Below are 13888 nucleotides of genomic sequence, written 5' to 3'. Positions count from 1 at the left end.
CTTCCACCATCATATGGTACACTCGATTTGTTATATGCTGACAATGTCCTGAGGCTTTCTAAATGCCCAATCTAACCAAGGTTGTTGATCCTCCAACTAAGGAATATCATCAAATGGTGTAAGGCCTGCCCTCACCTTCTCCCATAATTGTACATATCCACATGGAACCCGAAAATATTGATGAATTTTTTGAAAAGAAAATAAGCGGCCTCTATGTGGCAACAAGACATCCATGATTCTCACTAGTCCCAATCGAGCCATTCTATTGAATTTTGGCCACTCAACAAGTTTGTCAAGCCACTCCAGAAGTTGTGAAGTAGCCAACACCTCACCTACCATAGAATTCAACTGCATCCGCAAATCTGAAGGAATCCATTTAGTGTGTGTCAACACCTCCTTCCATGAGATCATCAAATGAGAAAGGAGAGGTGAAGCCACCACTCAAACATGTTGGAAACCATTCACTACATCCCATCATGTACCATCAATCCTGGTATTACCATGCACAAGTGTGACCTCCTCTAGGAGGGCCTTAGCCATTACCACCCATGGCTCTTGAAATACACACATATCTTGCAGTAAAGGCCATCTCCTAGTGACCATATGTAATCTGACATCTAATAGGGCCGCCCCTCCACTCCTCTTTGGAGTACTAACATGTTCCCAAGAAATCCACATTTGTCCTGGCTTATTTCCTGCTCTTTTCCATAGCATAAATCTAATTGGCTTTTGTATCTGATGCAAAGCTTTACTCATACATGGCAAGAAAGGCAAGAAAAAAGATATCATGCTAACCATAATGGATTGTGTCACTTTGAGCCAAACATACATACGCCAACCCTGAGATTTCCAATACACAAAATTTTCATTTTTCCTTGCAAAAATCCATGCCAACAAAGCCTGTGAATCAACATTAACTCCAATCGGATAACCCAAGTGGCGTGTGATGCATATCCTTTGTATGACCTACCCATTCCATCTAAAACCAAGCAAATTGCTCTTGGTAAAGCTTATCAGAGCAAATTTTTACATATTAATGTACCCTGAAGCAAGACCAAAAGTATGATAAACAGCCATAGCCTTCTGAACATTATCTCTTTGAGCCTTAAGAAACATGAAAGAATCATCTGCCAATTCCTGGCTGACTATTTGCTCTCTGCTTGGAAGAGTAAGCCCTTTAACTTCACCATCCTCCACTAGCTTATCCAATCGATACAAGATAAGATATGTAACAATTGCAAACAAGAGAGGGCGAAGTGGGCATCCATGCCTGACCAATCTCGTCAAATGAATGGGATCAATCACTCCACCATTAACCATAAGCCTAGTCACTGTATGTTGGCTGATAGTATAAATCAAAGAAGACATGTGAGGTCCAAATCCCATAGCCTGCATAAGTTGTGAAAGAAAAGACCAACTAATATGATCATAAGCCTCTTCAATATCTACTTGAATCATAACCACCTCTTCAATATCTACTTGAATCATAACCACCTCTTCCCTTGAAGCCCTTGCATAATCAATTCCAATTTGTATATTCAATATATTATGCAGAATATTTTGACCTTTAATAAATCCATATTGCCTTGGATGAATCAAAGTAGGAAGAAATCTTGTAACCTCTTGGCCAAGACCTTTGCAAATATCTTATACATGGCTCCCATCAATGTGATTGGTCTCCATTGACCTAGATAAATCGGGGATGGAACTTTAGGCAATAAACGTACAAGCCTAATCTTCCAACTCGCAGGAATGATACCTATGTTCCACACCTCCTAAAAAATAGAAGTGAGAGGGACCTTCAACTCATCAACATTGTTGATCATTTTGTATATATGAGGGAGTCGTCGTACATTGTTTTGTTTGTTTATTGAACTTGATTTCTTGGGGATGCACATTTGATTGGAGTAGATACCTATGTGTCTGTTTGTGTTTGCATAAGCCTTCCACTGTGATTCTCTATCTGTTAACACTCTCACAACAGTACTACATCTACAGTTGCTATTATAGCGTAGGATTCGCTAGAATATGTTTTTCTTTCTCAGCATTCTCTCGATGTGGTGATTGTTTGGATTAGGAAGCAGCATTTGGACTTATCCGAATTCAGGGAAGTTAGATTTGTGTTAGTTTGACCCAAGGTTCTTGCAAAATTTTTGTTTCTAGCATTCCATGTGGTGGACACGATTGTGGATGGTCAGAATCTTTGCTCATTCATCCATTTGAGCAGATTCAGCAGCTTTTGGATCTTGAGAGGAATTGGTCAGGGGTGTTCTCAATGAGAGGTGTATCTAGAGCTTTTAGAGGAGGATTCTCATCAATGGTGGTGGCAGGTGCTTCCTTGGGAGGTGTTTGATTGGGGATCTCATGTGAAGATGCATTTACAAGTTCTTGTGTTTATGAGGGAAGGATGTATAGTATTAAGGCATTAAAACTCCTCCAAAAGGCATCCAAAACTTTCAGATTTTGGGGGACGCCTGGGTGATAAAGTTGCACAATGCGGAAGCAAAACACATAGGAGGGAGGGAGAGAGGAAGAGACATCAGACAATGAACATCTTTAATAAGAGGCTTTACAATGGCAATACTAGCTAGCAGATGGTGTAGAACAAGTGTGCCTATGAATAGGTTCAATGATTGACAAATGAGAAGGGAAGAGGACTTCATATAGGGAGGCTTGTGGGATGACTGACCCCATGTAGCTAGCCGCCGATAGCAGCAGGTTAGCATAAATATGAAAATACACGGGTCCAATAACAGATCTAGATCCCACATCACAATGAGATGCACAATATTCTAACACCCCCTCTATAGCTCATAGTGTGCAAAAGTCTGAAGGAGATAAGATCATATCGAGATCAGACGTACTAAGAAATTCAGTTATATATACAAGTGATTCTTGAACAAGCCATCCCGCTGCCATACCTCCACAGTACTGCAGATACCGGACAGCCTGACTCCTCGAAACAAAATGTCACCTTGGATATCAAAGAAATCTACTTGGTGGCTCCTAGTATAGAATTATGAGTCTATGGAAAACACCGCTCCCATCATCCCCGGAGCTAGTGGACCCATCACATCCAAAAAAACCTGTAACAATGAACCTGGTACTTATCCACTCCATAATTTTTGATACAACAAGCAATAGACTTGGAACACATCCAGTCCATAGCTCATAAAATGAACTCGTCTCGCCAGATATTTTACGAGCTTGAAACTCTGACCCACTGGTCTTATGCACCCAAAATCAGACTCCTCTCTTGCCCACAGGCTTCCTCTGGCTAGAAGCACACGAGGGGAAACTATCTGTATAACTATAGAAGTTGACCATCCAAGTCCTCCGTAGCTTTTCAGCCTTGGGGACACTAGCAGTATCAGAGTCACCATCCTGTATATGATCATTACATTTCTTTGAAAACTTGGTCTTGGCATGGGCTTTAACATTGTTGCAATCCTTGGCTAAATGATCGTGCTTTCCACAAGAGCAGCAGTGACACCATCCTATCTTTTGCATTGTTTGTAAGTCCTTGATCCTGTCCACTAGGAGGAAACCTTACCTTCTACATAGAAACAAGGAGAGTCATAGTATGGGACACTTTATGGGAAGAAAACGTAGAGGAAAGAGTGTTGATTATAGGTTGGTTACATCATATGAAAAGAATGCACCATGCATGGCTCATAGGCAATACACATATGGGTGAGAAAATGCAGCACATAAGGTGACTATATGAGCTGTGTGTGAGCATCAGTATTGAAAGCGTATGGAAGATGGTTGTGTGAGCTTTTACAGGAGGAGATAAACACAGCTCATGAAGGTTGGTCAACCAACCAAGAAAACAAGGGGATTATATGTCAAAAGAGTTTCATGCATATATGGGTGAAAGAGGTATAAAACATAAATGCACGGTGTTTTACATGCCCTAGCAAAATGATGTGGTCGAGAGAAAGAATATCTCTCTCATAGAGATGGCATGTTGTATGGTTAAAGGCCAAGATTTGCCTCACATTCTTTGGTTGGAGGTAATTTTGTGTGCGAGTTATGTGCCAAACACATGCCCCATAAAGGCCTTGCAGAGAATTATCACTTATGAAGCTAAGCCCTCTATGTCTCGTTTGCATATTTTTGGTTGTCTTACTTATACTCTTATTGCTAAACAACAATGCAATAGGTTAGATGATTAGATGTTAAAATACATTTTTGTGGGATACAACTCAAAAAGAAAATGATATAAACTTTGCTATCTGGCCACAAGGTAGATTTTGTTGAGTAAAGATGTTGTCTTTGTTGAAAACTTAAAAATGTATCATCTCGCAGAGGACATCTTTGATATACTACTATCTGTGAACAATACCGGAGAGTCCAATGTGGAACAAATGAATGCTCAACTAGGTGCTACAAATCAACCCATATATTGGTTGTTGAAAATCAACTCAAATTTCAACCCACAGATCAACTATTGATGAGGCAATTGTGGATGATGCAGTGGATTACAAAAGGGCATCCATAGAGGCATGCAAGCGTATATCAAAATGGCTGGTGGTGCAAACATTGACGGATAACAAATTAGCTACTCCTTTGTCTAACAAGACACATGCAGGTTCTCATTATGCATCTTATTCATTTATGGATCATGCACTGATTGCCATCATATGTCATGTGAAGAGGAACATGTTTCCTTTGAAGAAGCAAAGAAAAATGATCATTGGATGGATGCAAGCCATGCAACATGAGTACGACTCAATCCTAAAAAATGACACTTGGTATTTGCTAAATTTGCCTTATAGTAAAAAGGCCCTTGGTAGGACGCGGGTTTATATGCTTAAGCATACAGCTACTGATAACGTTGAACACTAATTGGAAAGGGTTATGCTCAGAAGAAGGATGTAGAGTATAATGGTACCTTTGCCCCCACGTCTCGCATGACTACAATTTGGTGTATTATTGCATTTGGCTGCGTACCATGGAATATACACCAGTTGGATATCAAGAGACTACCTTCTTGAATGGTCATTTGATGTATGTCAACCTAGTGGTTTTGTTCAAAAGGGACATGAGTCTAATGTATGTAGGTTAACAAAAGCTTTATATGGCCTTACGCATGCTCCCAAAGCAATGTACGAGAAGAAAAATACACACTTTATTGCAAATGGTTTTCGTAAAAGTCGAACTAAAAGTACCCTCTATGTAAAGATGTAAAGAGAAGTAAGACTTGTTTCTTGGTCATCGTTTTATACGTTGATGACATACTGCTCTCACAGGCCCTAATGAGGAGAATATTTCAGCCTCCAAGGATGAATCACGTGTGTCATTTGAGATGACAACTTGGGTTCGTTATATTATTTTTTTGGCTATACAATTTATGTAGTATGATGATGGTATTGTGATGTTACAGCCAAAGTACATACAAAGACTGCTTACATGGTTTGGTCTTAAAGACTAAGTTTGTTGCTACACCAATGGAGATAGGTGCTAGGCTTAGTCTCCAGGATGCAGGTGAACTATTTATGCAATATGAGGCCGAACATTTAGTTTAGGGTCTCTGAATTGAGCATGTTTATGGATAGTCCTAGAAGTAAGCATTGGTAGTAAGCATAGCAAGTATTCCAATACTTACAGGACAATGTTAAGAGGGGTGCTATTCATCTATATGCTTTTAGTGACTCCAATTGGGTTGGATGTTATGATACGCAATGTCTTACACTGGTGGACTTTTCTTTCATCTTGGTCTTTCATGTATATCATGGCCCAGCAAGTAGTAGTGCATGATAGTGATGTGGATTGTGCATATTTGTGGGGAAATGAAAATTTTACAAAAGAAACATATGGATTGACAGAAGGAACAACGCCGCTCAACAATGCTCGGTATTTGACCATGGATGTGCACGCTTGTTTGGTGGAAGTGATGTTATTCATCAACAAATTGGGGAGTTGATGCATGATGGTGAACCAAATTTGTGTTTGGTTTGGCAGGGTTGCTAATGGAGAGAACGGGATAGCGATGTATATTGATGACACTATAGAGCTATCTAGAACATGGCCCAATAGTTGAACATTGGATACAAAACATGTGTCGAAGCTTGTAGGTGTTTATATGGTTGCACTTTGACAAAACAATTGGTTTGTTTGTTGACATACACATGTTTAAGTATGGCCCCATACACATGTTGAAAGAAAATTGGCTAGATAAATCCCCTTTCCATGATGATATACTCTTAATTTGAGTTTTACAAAAGGAAGCCACATGATTTCCTCCTCTCAAACCACAAGTAATGGTGAGCTATCATTGTTTCCTTACTTGTAAACTCTTAGTCTCATTTCAATATACAAGGGGGCAGTTTTGGAGGGGGGCAAAGGGAATAATGGAAGCGGAGGTAGCATATACATTGCAAGATTGTGTGGTTGATTAATTTCTTTTTTAATTAATCTAGTGCCTGATTTTATTTTTGAATTCATTTAGTGCCTTTTTTTGTTAGGTTAATAATTTCCATAACACTTTCTAATATCATCATGTATATGCCCCTCCCCAATGCAAAAAACTACCACATGCTTTTTGAAACACAACACAAACTTCTTTCCTCATCATCAAAAAAATATCCTTTTTTAAAGGGGGGTTCAAGCCTTGCTTTGATACCAATATTTAAGACCTAGATTAAAGTGATTATCTTTTACTAGTGCTTGTTTCTTTGATTTTTCTTAGAAAGGAATTTATACGTAAAACATTGGCACGATCATCCACATAAGTGCTATAGGTCCTTTGATAATCAATAATGTCTTAATTGTTAATAAGGGAAAACATTGACATGATCATCCACATCAGTGCTATAGGTCCTTCTTATGTTAAAGAATCTGAGCTCAATGTGAAAAGTGCCATTCATCTTGAACATTTTTGTTGATAAGAAAAACCAAACTAGTTTTTCATGATGTGAATTTCTTGAGATATTCATGATGTGAATTTCTTGAGATATTCATGTTGTGAATATCTTGAGATATTCTAGCAGCAAAAACAATCTTGTTAATTTATGATTTTGACTAGATATGGGATTTCTTAAGCCCTATGGAAGCTTGTGATCACCTTAGTTGATGGAATTGAAGTGCTTTTTTAGGCATGAAAAACTTCAGATATTCATGCTTCGTGAACATCTTACTGCTTTTTCACGTCGAAAAAACTCTTAAAGTTCATGTTGCTAAGCTGATTTTTTGAAGCCATGAACTTTGGTTGGTTTTTCACATTAATAATTGAACTTTGAGTTTTCTTCCTTTGAGTTTCTCTCATGGTTCAAGTGGTTTATTAAAAAGGTTAGGTATGGTTTTCATTGGTTTTGGAACAACATTTTTTGGCTTGAAAAACTTGAAATACTAAGGGTCATGAGTTTCCACTAGTTTTTCACGTAAATGAGCTTTTGCATTGCCTATTTTTTAGGTGGTTTTATGGTTCACCTAATCATTGTGAAGATCTAAGAATAATAACTGCTGTTGTTGAGGCCAATCTCTTAGTCGTGAAAAACTTGAGGTTTTCATGGTGTCCACTGGTTTTTTTACGCCAAACTGATTTTCTAAATTTCATGCTTTTGAGTGGCCTTTATTATTCCCCTGACTTTTAAGAAGTTCTAAGAATGTTTATCTTGAGATACTCATACATGATTATCTTATGAAATTCATGCATGAGCATTACATAGATGTTTTGTGCATCTTGCCTTTCATGGGAAAAAGGATATTGGAGTTCATCATCACAGGTGATGAAAAGGAGCCAGAGATAGGTGAAGAAAATCCCACCCCTCAACAAGTGTAGGCATATAAAGCATGGCATAAAAGAGCTAGAAATGTGTTGTACTTGTTGTTGTCTGTCAGCATGACATATTTTAAAATTGTGCATATAAAGGATACATACATGCCCAAGGAGGCTTGGGACACCTTGGTGAAGATGTACATTATAAACCCCCAAGCTTGGAGGATGCAGTTGTTAATCACCCGATAGAAGCTACGGACTAGTGCGGCTTGAAAAACTAGCCAACGAACATAGGCCGACAGTAGACGACAGTGCACATGCGACAACACACATGCACACTCACAAATCTGGTCCCTGAAGATGTCTATAGGAAACTGAAAACCACATGAACGGCCCCCAAAACGTGCCCGAAATCAAAATCAAACCGCAAAACTTCAGTACAAAGTACTCCACACTTCACGGTCCTCTTTCTTCTCGTAGAAGGGCTCCTTGAACCAATTTAAGAAAACAGGCGACTTGGCATAAAGGGTAGGCAATATACTGGCAGCAAACGGGGGTGATAAACGTATGCTCTAATACCAATGTTGGAAACAGGGTTGCAGGAATGTGCGCGCACGCACGCACACATAATGGAGAAGCTCAAAGGAGCACACAATGAGATGATAGATTGATAATGAATGTGTGCTATACAAACATGATAAGTATACCCCAAGATGGGTGTATACTAGCACAGGGAAAAAAACCTCCTAAAGAGGGAAAAAGTGCCCCGATTGGTCCTAGTGTGTTCACACACATTATTATCATATATGGCTACTTTTTTAGCCTTCCCTGATAAATTTAGCCTCATATCAGATTATACACTAGTGTTCATGGACATTTGGACTACCTACACGCCAAATTTGTTCCCAATCCGACATAAGTTGTTCACTACCTATTTTTAGCCTTCCCTATTAAATTTAGCTTTAATTCTTAAAAAAGTGAGACTTAAGAATCCACATCATTGACATTTTGATATGAGAATTACTCTTGTTTATTATGAATTATATTTCTTATTTTATATTGGGGATGCTTGTGTGTGCCTGTTGTACATGTAATTTGATTTTTATGGTTGCCTATTTTATCCTCAAAAAAGTGGGACTTAAGGATCCACACAGAGATTAACATTCTGATATGAGAATTAATTTTGTTTACTGGGAGTTATATTTCTTATTTTATATCGGGGACGCTCGTGTGTGTCATGCTTGGTACGCGTACTTTGATTTTTATGGTTGCTTATATCTCATGATGACGTTGCAATTAATCGATGTGTTCAATTAATTGTTTAACTAACATGGATTTTGTCTATGAGTATAGGTACTTAGATATGCAAGGGTGCCGATCTAGGTGTCGCATGGCATACGATGTGCGAGGGTACCGATTGAGGTATCACACTATAGAAGGGTATCGAGATTAAGGTGTCATATGGATGGTGGATTGAGTGGTGGCGTGTAGATGGAGATCATTTTGTTAAATCATGTATTAGAATTTCATAAATTATTTATAGCTTTTCATGTAGCTAGGTTATTTTACGTGCAAGTGTGCACAAGGTTATTTCATGTGTAAAGGCCCATGGGTATTTATATTTGGGCAAAGGTTTTGATATGTATAAACCTTAGGAACCTTGATATGGTTATTAAAATGTAAAGAAAAGTCCAAAATATGAGAAAAGAAAGCCCAAAATTGTACGCACCACTATTATTAGCTCCTTGGGCTATTTTTATGAAATAGAATTCTCTAAATACTCAAGTTGTGGAAGCGGGAGCTACACGCTTGATTGAGGGGGAAATTGCACCCAGCATTGGTCTCTTGTGTGGTACCTTCTACTCTATTTCTTGTTGCACATTTATTTCATTTTAGTCAATTTGTATTTAATTGAATGGTCATGTTCTTTGTATTATTTGAGTTTTGTATTATTCTTCATCAAGTATTTAAAGATCCTGTAACACATTCTCAACATCCAACTTGTCAAATTTGGTGCATTTGGGCAAGTTACGGGGACCGGCGGTTAGAGGCCTTTTTCGGTCTCTTTTGACCTTAAAAGCAAAAGTAAATCTAAGTCTACAACTCTGAAGCCATTAGGAGAAGAGTGTTCTTGGTTTGGCTATAACTTATAGACTATTGATCAGAACCAACCAAGGTTTTGCATAGAGGTGGTCCATACCACATAGGACCCTCTGTAGACAACTTACATTCTGGATGAGTGTTCAAAAACTAGCCAGGTTTCCATACTTGCTTTCAATTCCTCTGCCGCCTTGGACCCATATCAAATTCTAAGCATACACATGTGTTCACGACACCTTAAAGCACCTACACACCAAATTTGGTCCTAATCTGACATAGTTGGGTTACTATTTACTTTTAGCATTTCTTGCTAAAATTAGTAGATATTCATGAAAAAGTTGGGTTGAAGCATCTACAATGTGCATGGCACTCCAAAAAGCCCACCTATCAAGTTTGAGTTAAAAGCTTTTTGTAGCTTCTTTTTGGGAGAAAAGACCAAAAAAATTTCTAAGTCTAGAATTAAGAAAAACCTTAGAGAATGTTAGAAATGCACCAAAATATCATGTGACATTGGGGACATGAGCATATGGTTCATTAGGTTTATAGCCAACTTGGTGTGAACACTTCAAGTGTGAACTACCTCTTCGTTAGAGTTAAAAGATAGGGTTTGGTGCCTATAAAAGGGGATTGTACTTGGTGGTTCATTGATCTCAATCAGTATCCTCCTCAATGGGACAAATAGAAGGTAAAATTGGTATGGGTGAGATATTGATATCTCGGTGCCAATAGTGTACTACATCATCGGGGAAAAACCACCTGAATTGTGCCTCTTGCCTCATGGTCCTAGGTGATACTATTGCTATTCTTTGACACGATGGTGGATAGAACACGCCCTTTGGGTTTCCACCTTCTACTAATGTAAGCTCACCTCATTTGCCTATTCTTTGACAATGGACATAACATCCCTTGGGTTTCCACATTCTACTCTGATGTAAGTAGGAGTAGAAGCTCGTCCTCATGCGCCTCAATTGACATAACATCCTTTGGGTTTCCACCTTCTCCTTCGATGTAAGTAGGACAAGACTCCACTGGCAATCGTGCCTAATCAACTAGTCGTCCAACAAGCGAAGTTCAAGAAAGCTCTCATAAATATTTATTCTTACTATAACCACACAAATGCTAGTTAACAATCATGTTAGTTGCTTTTGTGGCTCACAATGAGTAGCATTCTACTTGGATCTATTATAACCCACATAGATCCCCAAATTCATTCTTATATAGAAGTTCTCGATGTGGAGGGAAGCAAGAAGAGGAAGAGATAATTGCAACACAGTAGATGTGAAGTCAGAATCCATTAGAGAAAATACACACACAAAATAGGATCAATGTAAGGAGAACATTCTAGATTGAAGAACAAGATGATGAGGTTGAACTACTCTTGGTCACTAATGTAATGACATAGAATAACAAAGTCTTGATTTTAGTGGACAAAGGATGATAGACTTGGCTTACAGTTCTTGGGTATTTGGAGCCTCATGTGTGTGTGAACCTCCTCTTATAGCCATTTTATGTGTGAGTGTGAAAGTAGTGATGTCATATGTTTAGCAATGTGTCATTGTCCCAATGTATGTGATGTGTCAAAGATAAAGCTTTTAAGCCTATAAAAGGCATTTTACTCTTTAAAGCTCATATAACATCAATCAATAGAAGATATTATTAAGTCGTGCAATAGTTCTCTCTCTTAAGTATACTCTCTCTCTCTCTCTCTCTCTCTCTCTCTCTCTCTCTCTCTCTTTGCACTACCACACAACATAAATATCTTTTATCCTCCATTGCTGCTTGCCCCTAATCTCTCCTACATGGTATCAAAACTAGGCTTTCAAATCGTTATGCTTACTGTGATTGCCGAGAGGTTATTGCCCCGCTAATTTAAAACTGGGAGCCACTAGGAGTTGGCTGCCCAGAGCTATCTCGTGGACTGCCACCAATTTTGGACGGTGCTGGTGTAGAGTGCCCCACCTCCACTCAGCCCAACGGCACCGTCGCTTGCCAATTTCATTTCCAAACTTGGATCATGAAAGTGTTGAGACATATGCCGCCTTCGCCCAGTTCATCACCATGTCATCGCACCATGCTTCTTTGCCCTCTTTGCCGTGTCATCACTTCTTTGCCCAGTTTGCTACTTCTCCGCCCTGAGCACAAAGAGTTAGCAGAGAGCCCTCTCCACGTAACTTTGCCCACGGTTAGGAATATTTTTGGTGATGGTCTTAGCTATGGAGTTGACTTTGAAAGGGGAGGCGAAGGGCTTCGTAATTCCGTGAGGCCATTCACCGGCACCACATGCATGTGTTCTTTATTGATGGACACGATGTGATGAAGTGATGTGAAGAAAAATATGATGACTCCACACGGGAGGCCGTGCACAAGCGTCGCATGATGAACATGAGTTCTCTGGTGTAAGAGTTGATGGTGGACGATTGTGAGCAAGTTGCAAGAGTTTTTGTCAAGATCTGGTGGGTGATATTGAAGATGAAGATGAAGACTTTGGCATGCACTGGTATAGGTGAAAGCTAGGGCTTTGATGTGAGAATCTTTACCTTGACACAACCCTTAAAGGTTTCATCTTAGGGTTTTTTGAAAGTGTGACTAGATTTGTGCCCACATCTAGAGCTGTTGTAGAAGCCAAGCTCACCATGAGCCAATTCAAAGAGAACAGCTTTGAGTCTCAGGATATTCAATGTGCTATCTGCAAGGAAGATTTCTTGGCCCATTAGCTATAGCAAGTCTCCCTCATTGAGGAAGACTATGATTAGGCATTCTAGTTGTTTATGTGTGTGTTTTGTGAGTTCTCTGTGCAAGGAGTCTCCGCAAAATCTGATTGTTGTGTTTTTCCTTTATATGTTTGTACTGCCTTCACTTATAAAAGACCCCGTGTTATCTTTCATCCCATATAGATCCCCAAATTCATTCTTATATAGGGAAGCAAGAAGAGGGAGAACAAATTGTAACCCCATAGACATGAAGTTAGAATCCACCAGAAGAAGCTACACACACACACACACAAAAATAGGGTCAATGTGAGGAGCACATTGTAGATTTAAAAATAGGATGAGCTTAAGCTACTCTTGGCTACTAATGTAGTAACATATAATAACAAAGTCTTGATTTAGGATGAGGTATTCGAAGCCTCGTGTGTGTGAAATAGCCCTTAGATGTCTTAGTGTGTTGTTGTGTGTGAACAACCTCTCATAGTCGTTTTATGTGTGAGCGTGGTAAGTAGTGATGTCATATGCTTAGCCATGTGTGATTGCCCCAATGTATGTGATGCGTCAAAGATAAAGTTTTTAAGCCTATAGAAGGCACTGTACTCTTTGAAGCTCATATAACATCATCAATAGAAGATATTATTGAGCCGTGCTATAACTCTCTCTCTCTCTCCATGTGTATCTCTGCACTACCACACAACATGGATATCTTTCATCCTCCAAAGCAACTTTCCCTTAACCTACCCTACATGGTATCAAAGCTAGGCTTTTAAATTGCTACCGCTAGCTTATTTCACTACTGTCCAGAGGTTATTGCCTGATGATTCAAAACCGAGAGCCATTATGAGTTGCCTACCAAGAGCCACTGTGGGCCACCACCAATTTTGGGTGATGCTAGTGCAAAGTGCACCATCGCTACTCAGCCCAATGACAATGCCGCACCCACAAATTTCATCTCGCCAAACCTGGGTGATGCGATTGTGGAGAGAAATGCTGCCTCTGCCCAGCTCCCGACCGTGCCACCATGCCACGCTTCTCTACCCTCTTTGCTGCACCATCGCTTCTTTGCCCAGTTTGCCGCTTCTCCACCCTGTCTTCCCTCACTGCAAAGACGGGTTTCTTGAGCACAAAGAGTCAGCAGAGAGCCCTCTGCACATAACTTTGCCCATGGCTAGGCAATGGTCTTAGCTTTGGAGCTAGGCCTCTTTGTGGCGATGATCTTAGCTTTGCAGCTAAGTTTTAACAGAGGAGGCAAATGGCTTCATAACTTTCCGCGAGACCATGCACAGGCTCCACACGATGATGAACATACGCTGCCTCTGCACAGGCTGCCATCCATTCCATCAACATATGGATCAAG

This window comes from Cibotium barometz, chromosome 18 (assembly GCF_041138505.1).
Source record: "Cibotium barometz isolate CiBa-2024 chromosome 18, ASM4113850v1, whole genome shotgun sequence".
Lineage (NCBI taxonomy): Eukaryota > Viridiplantae > Streptophyta > Polypodiopsida > Cyatheales > Cibotiaceae > Cibotium > Cibotium barometz.
Note: the sequence above shows the minus strand (reverse complement) of the source record.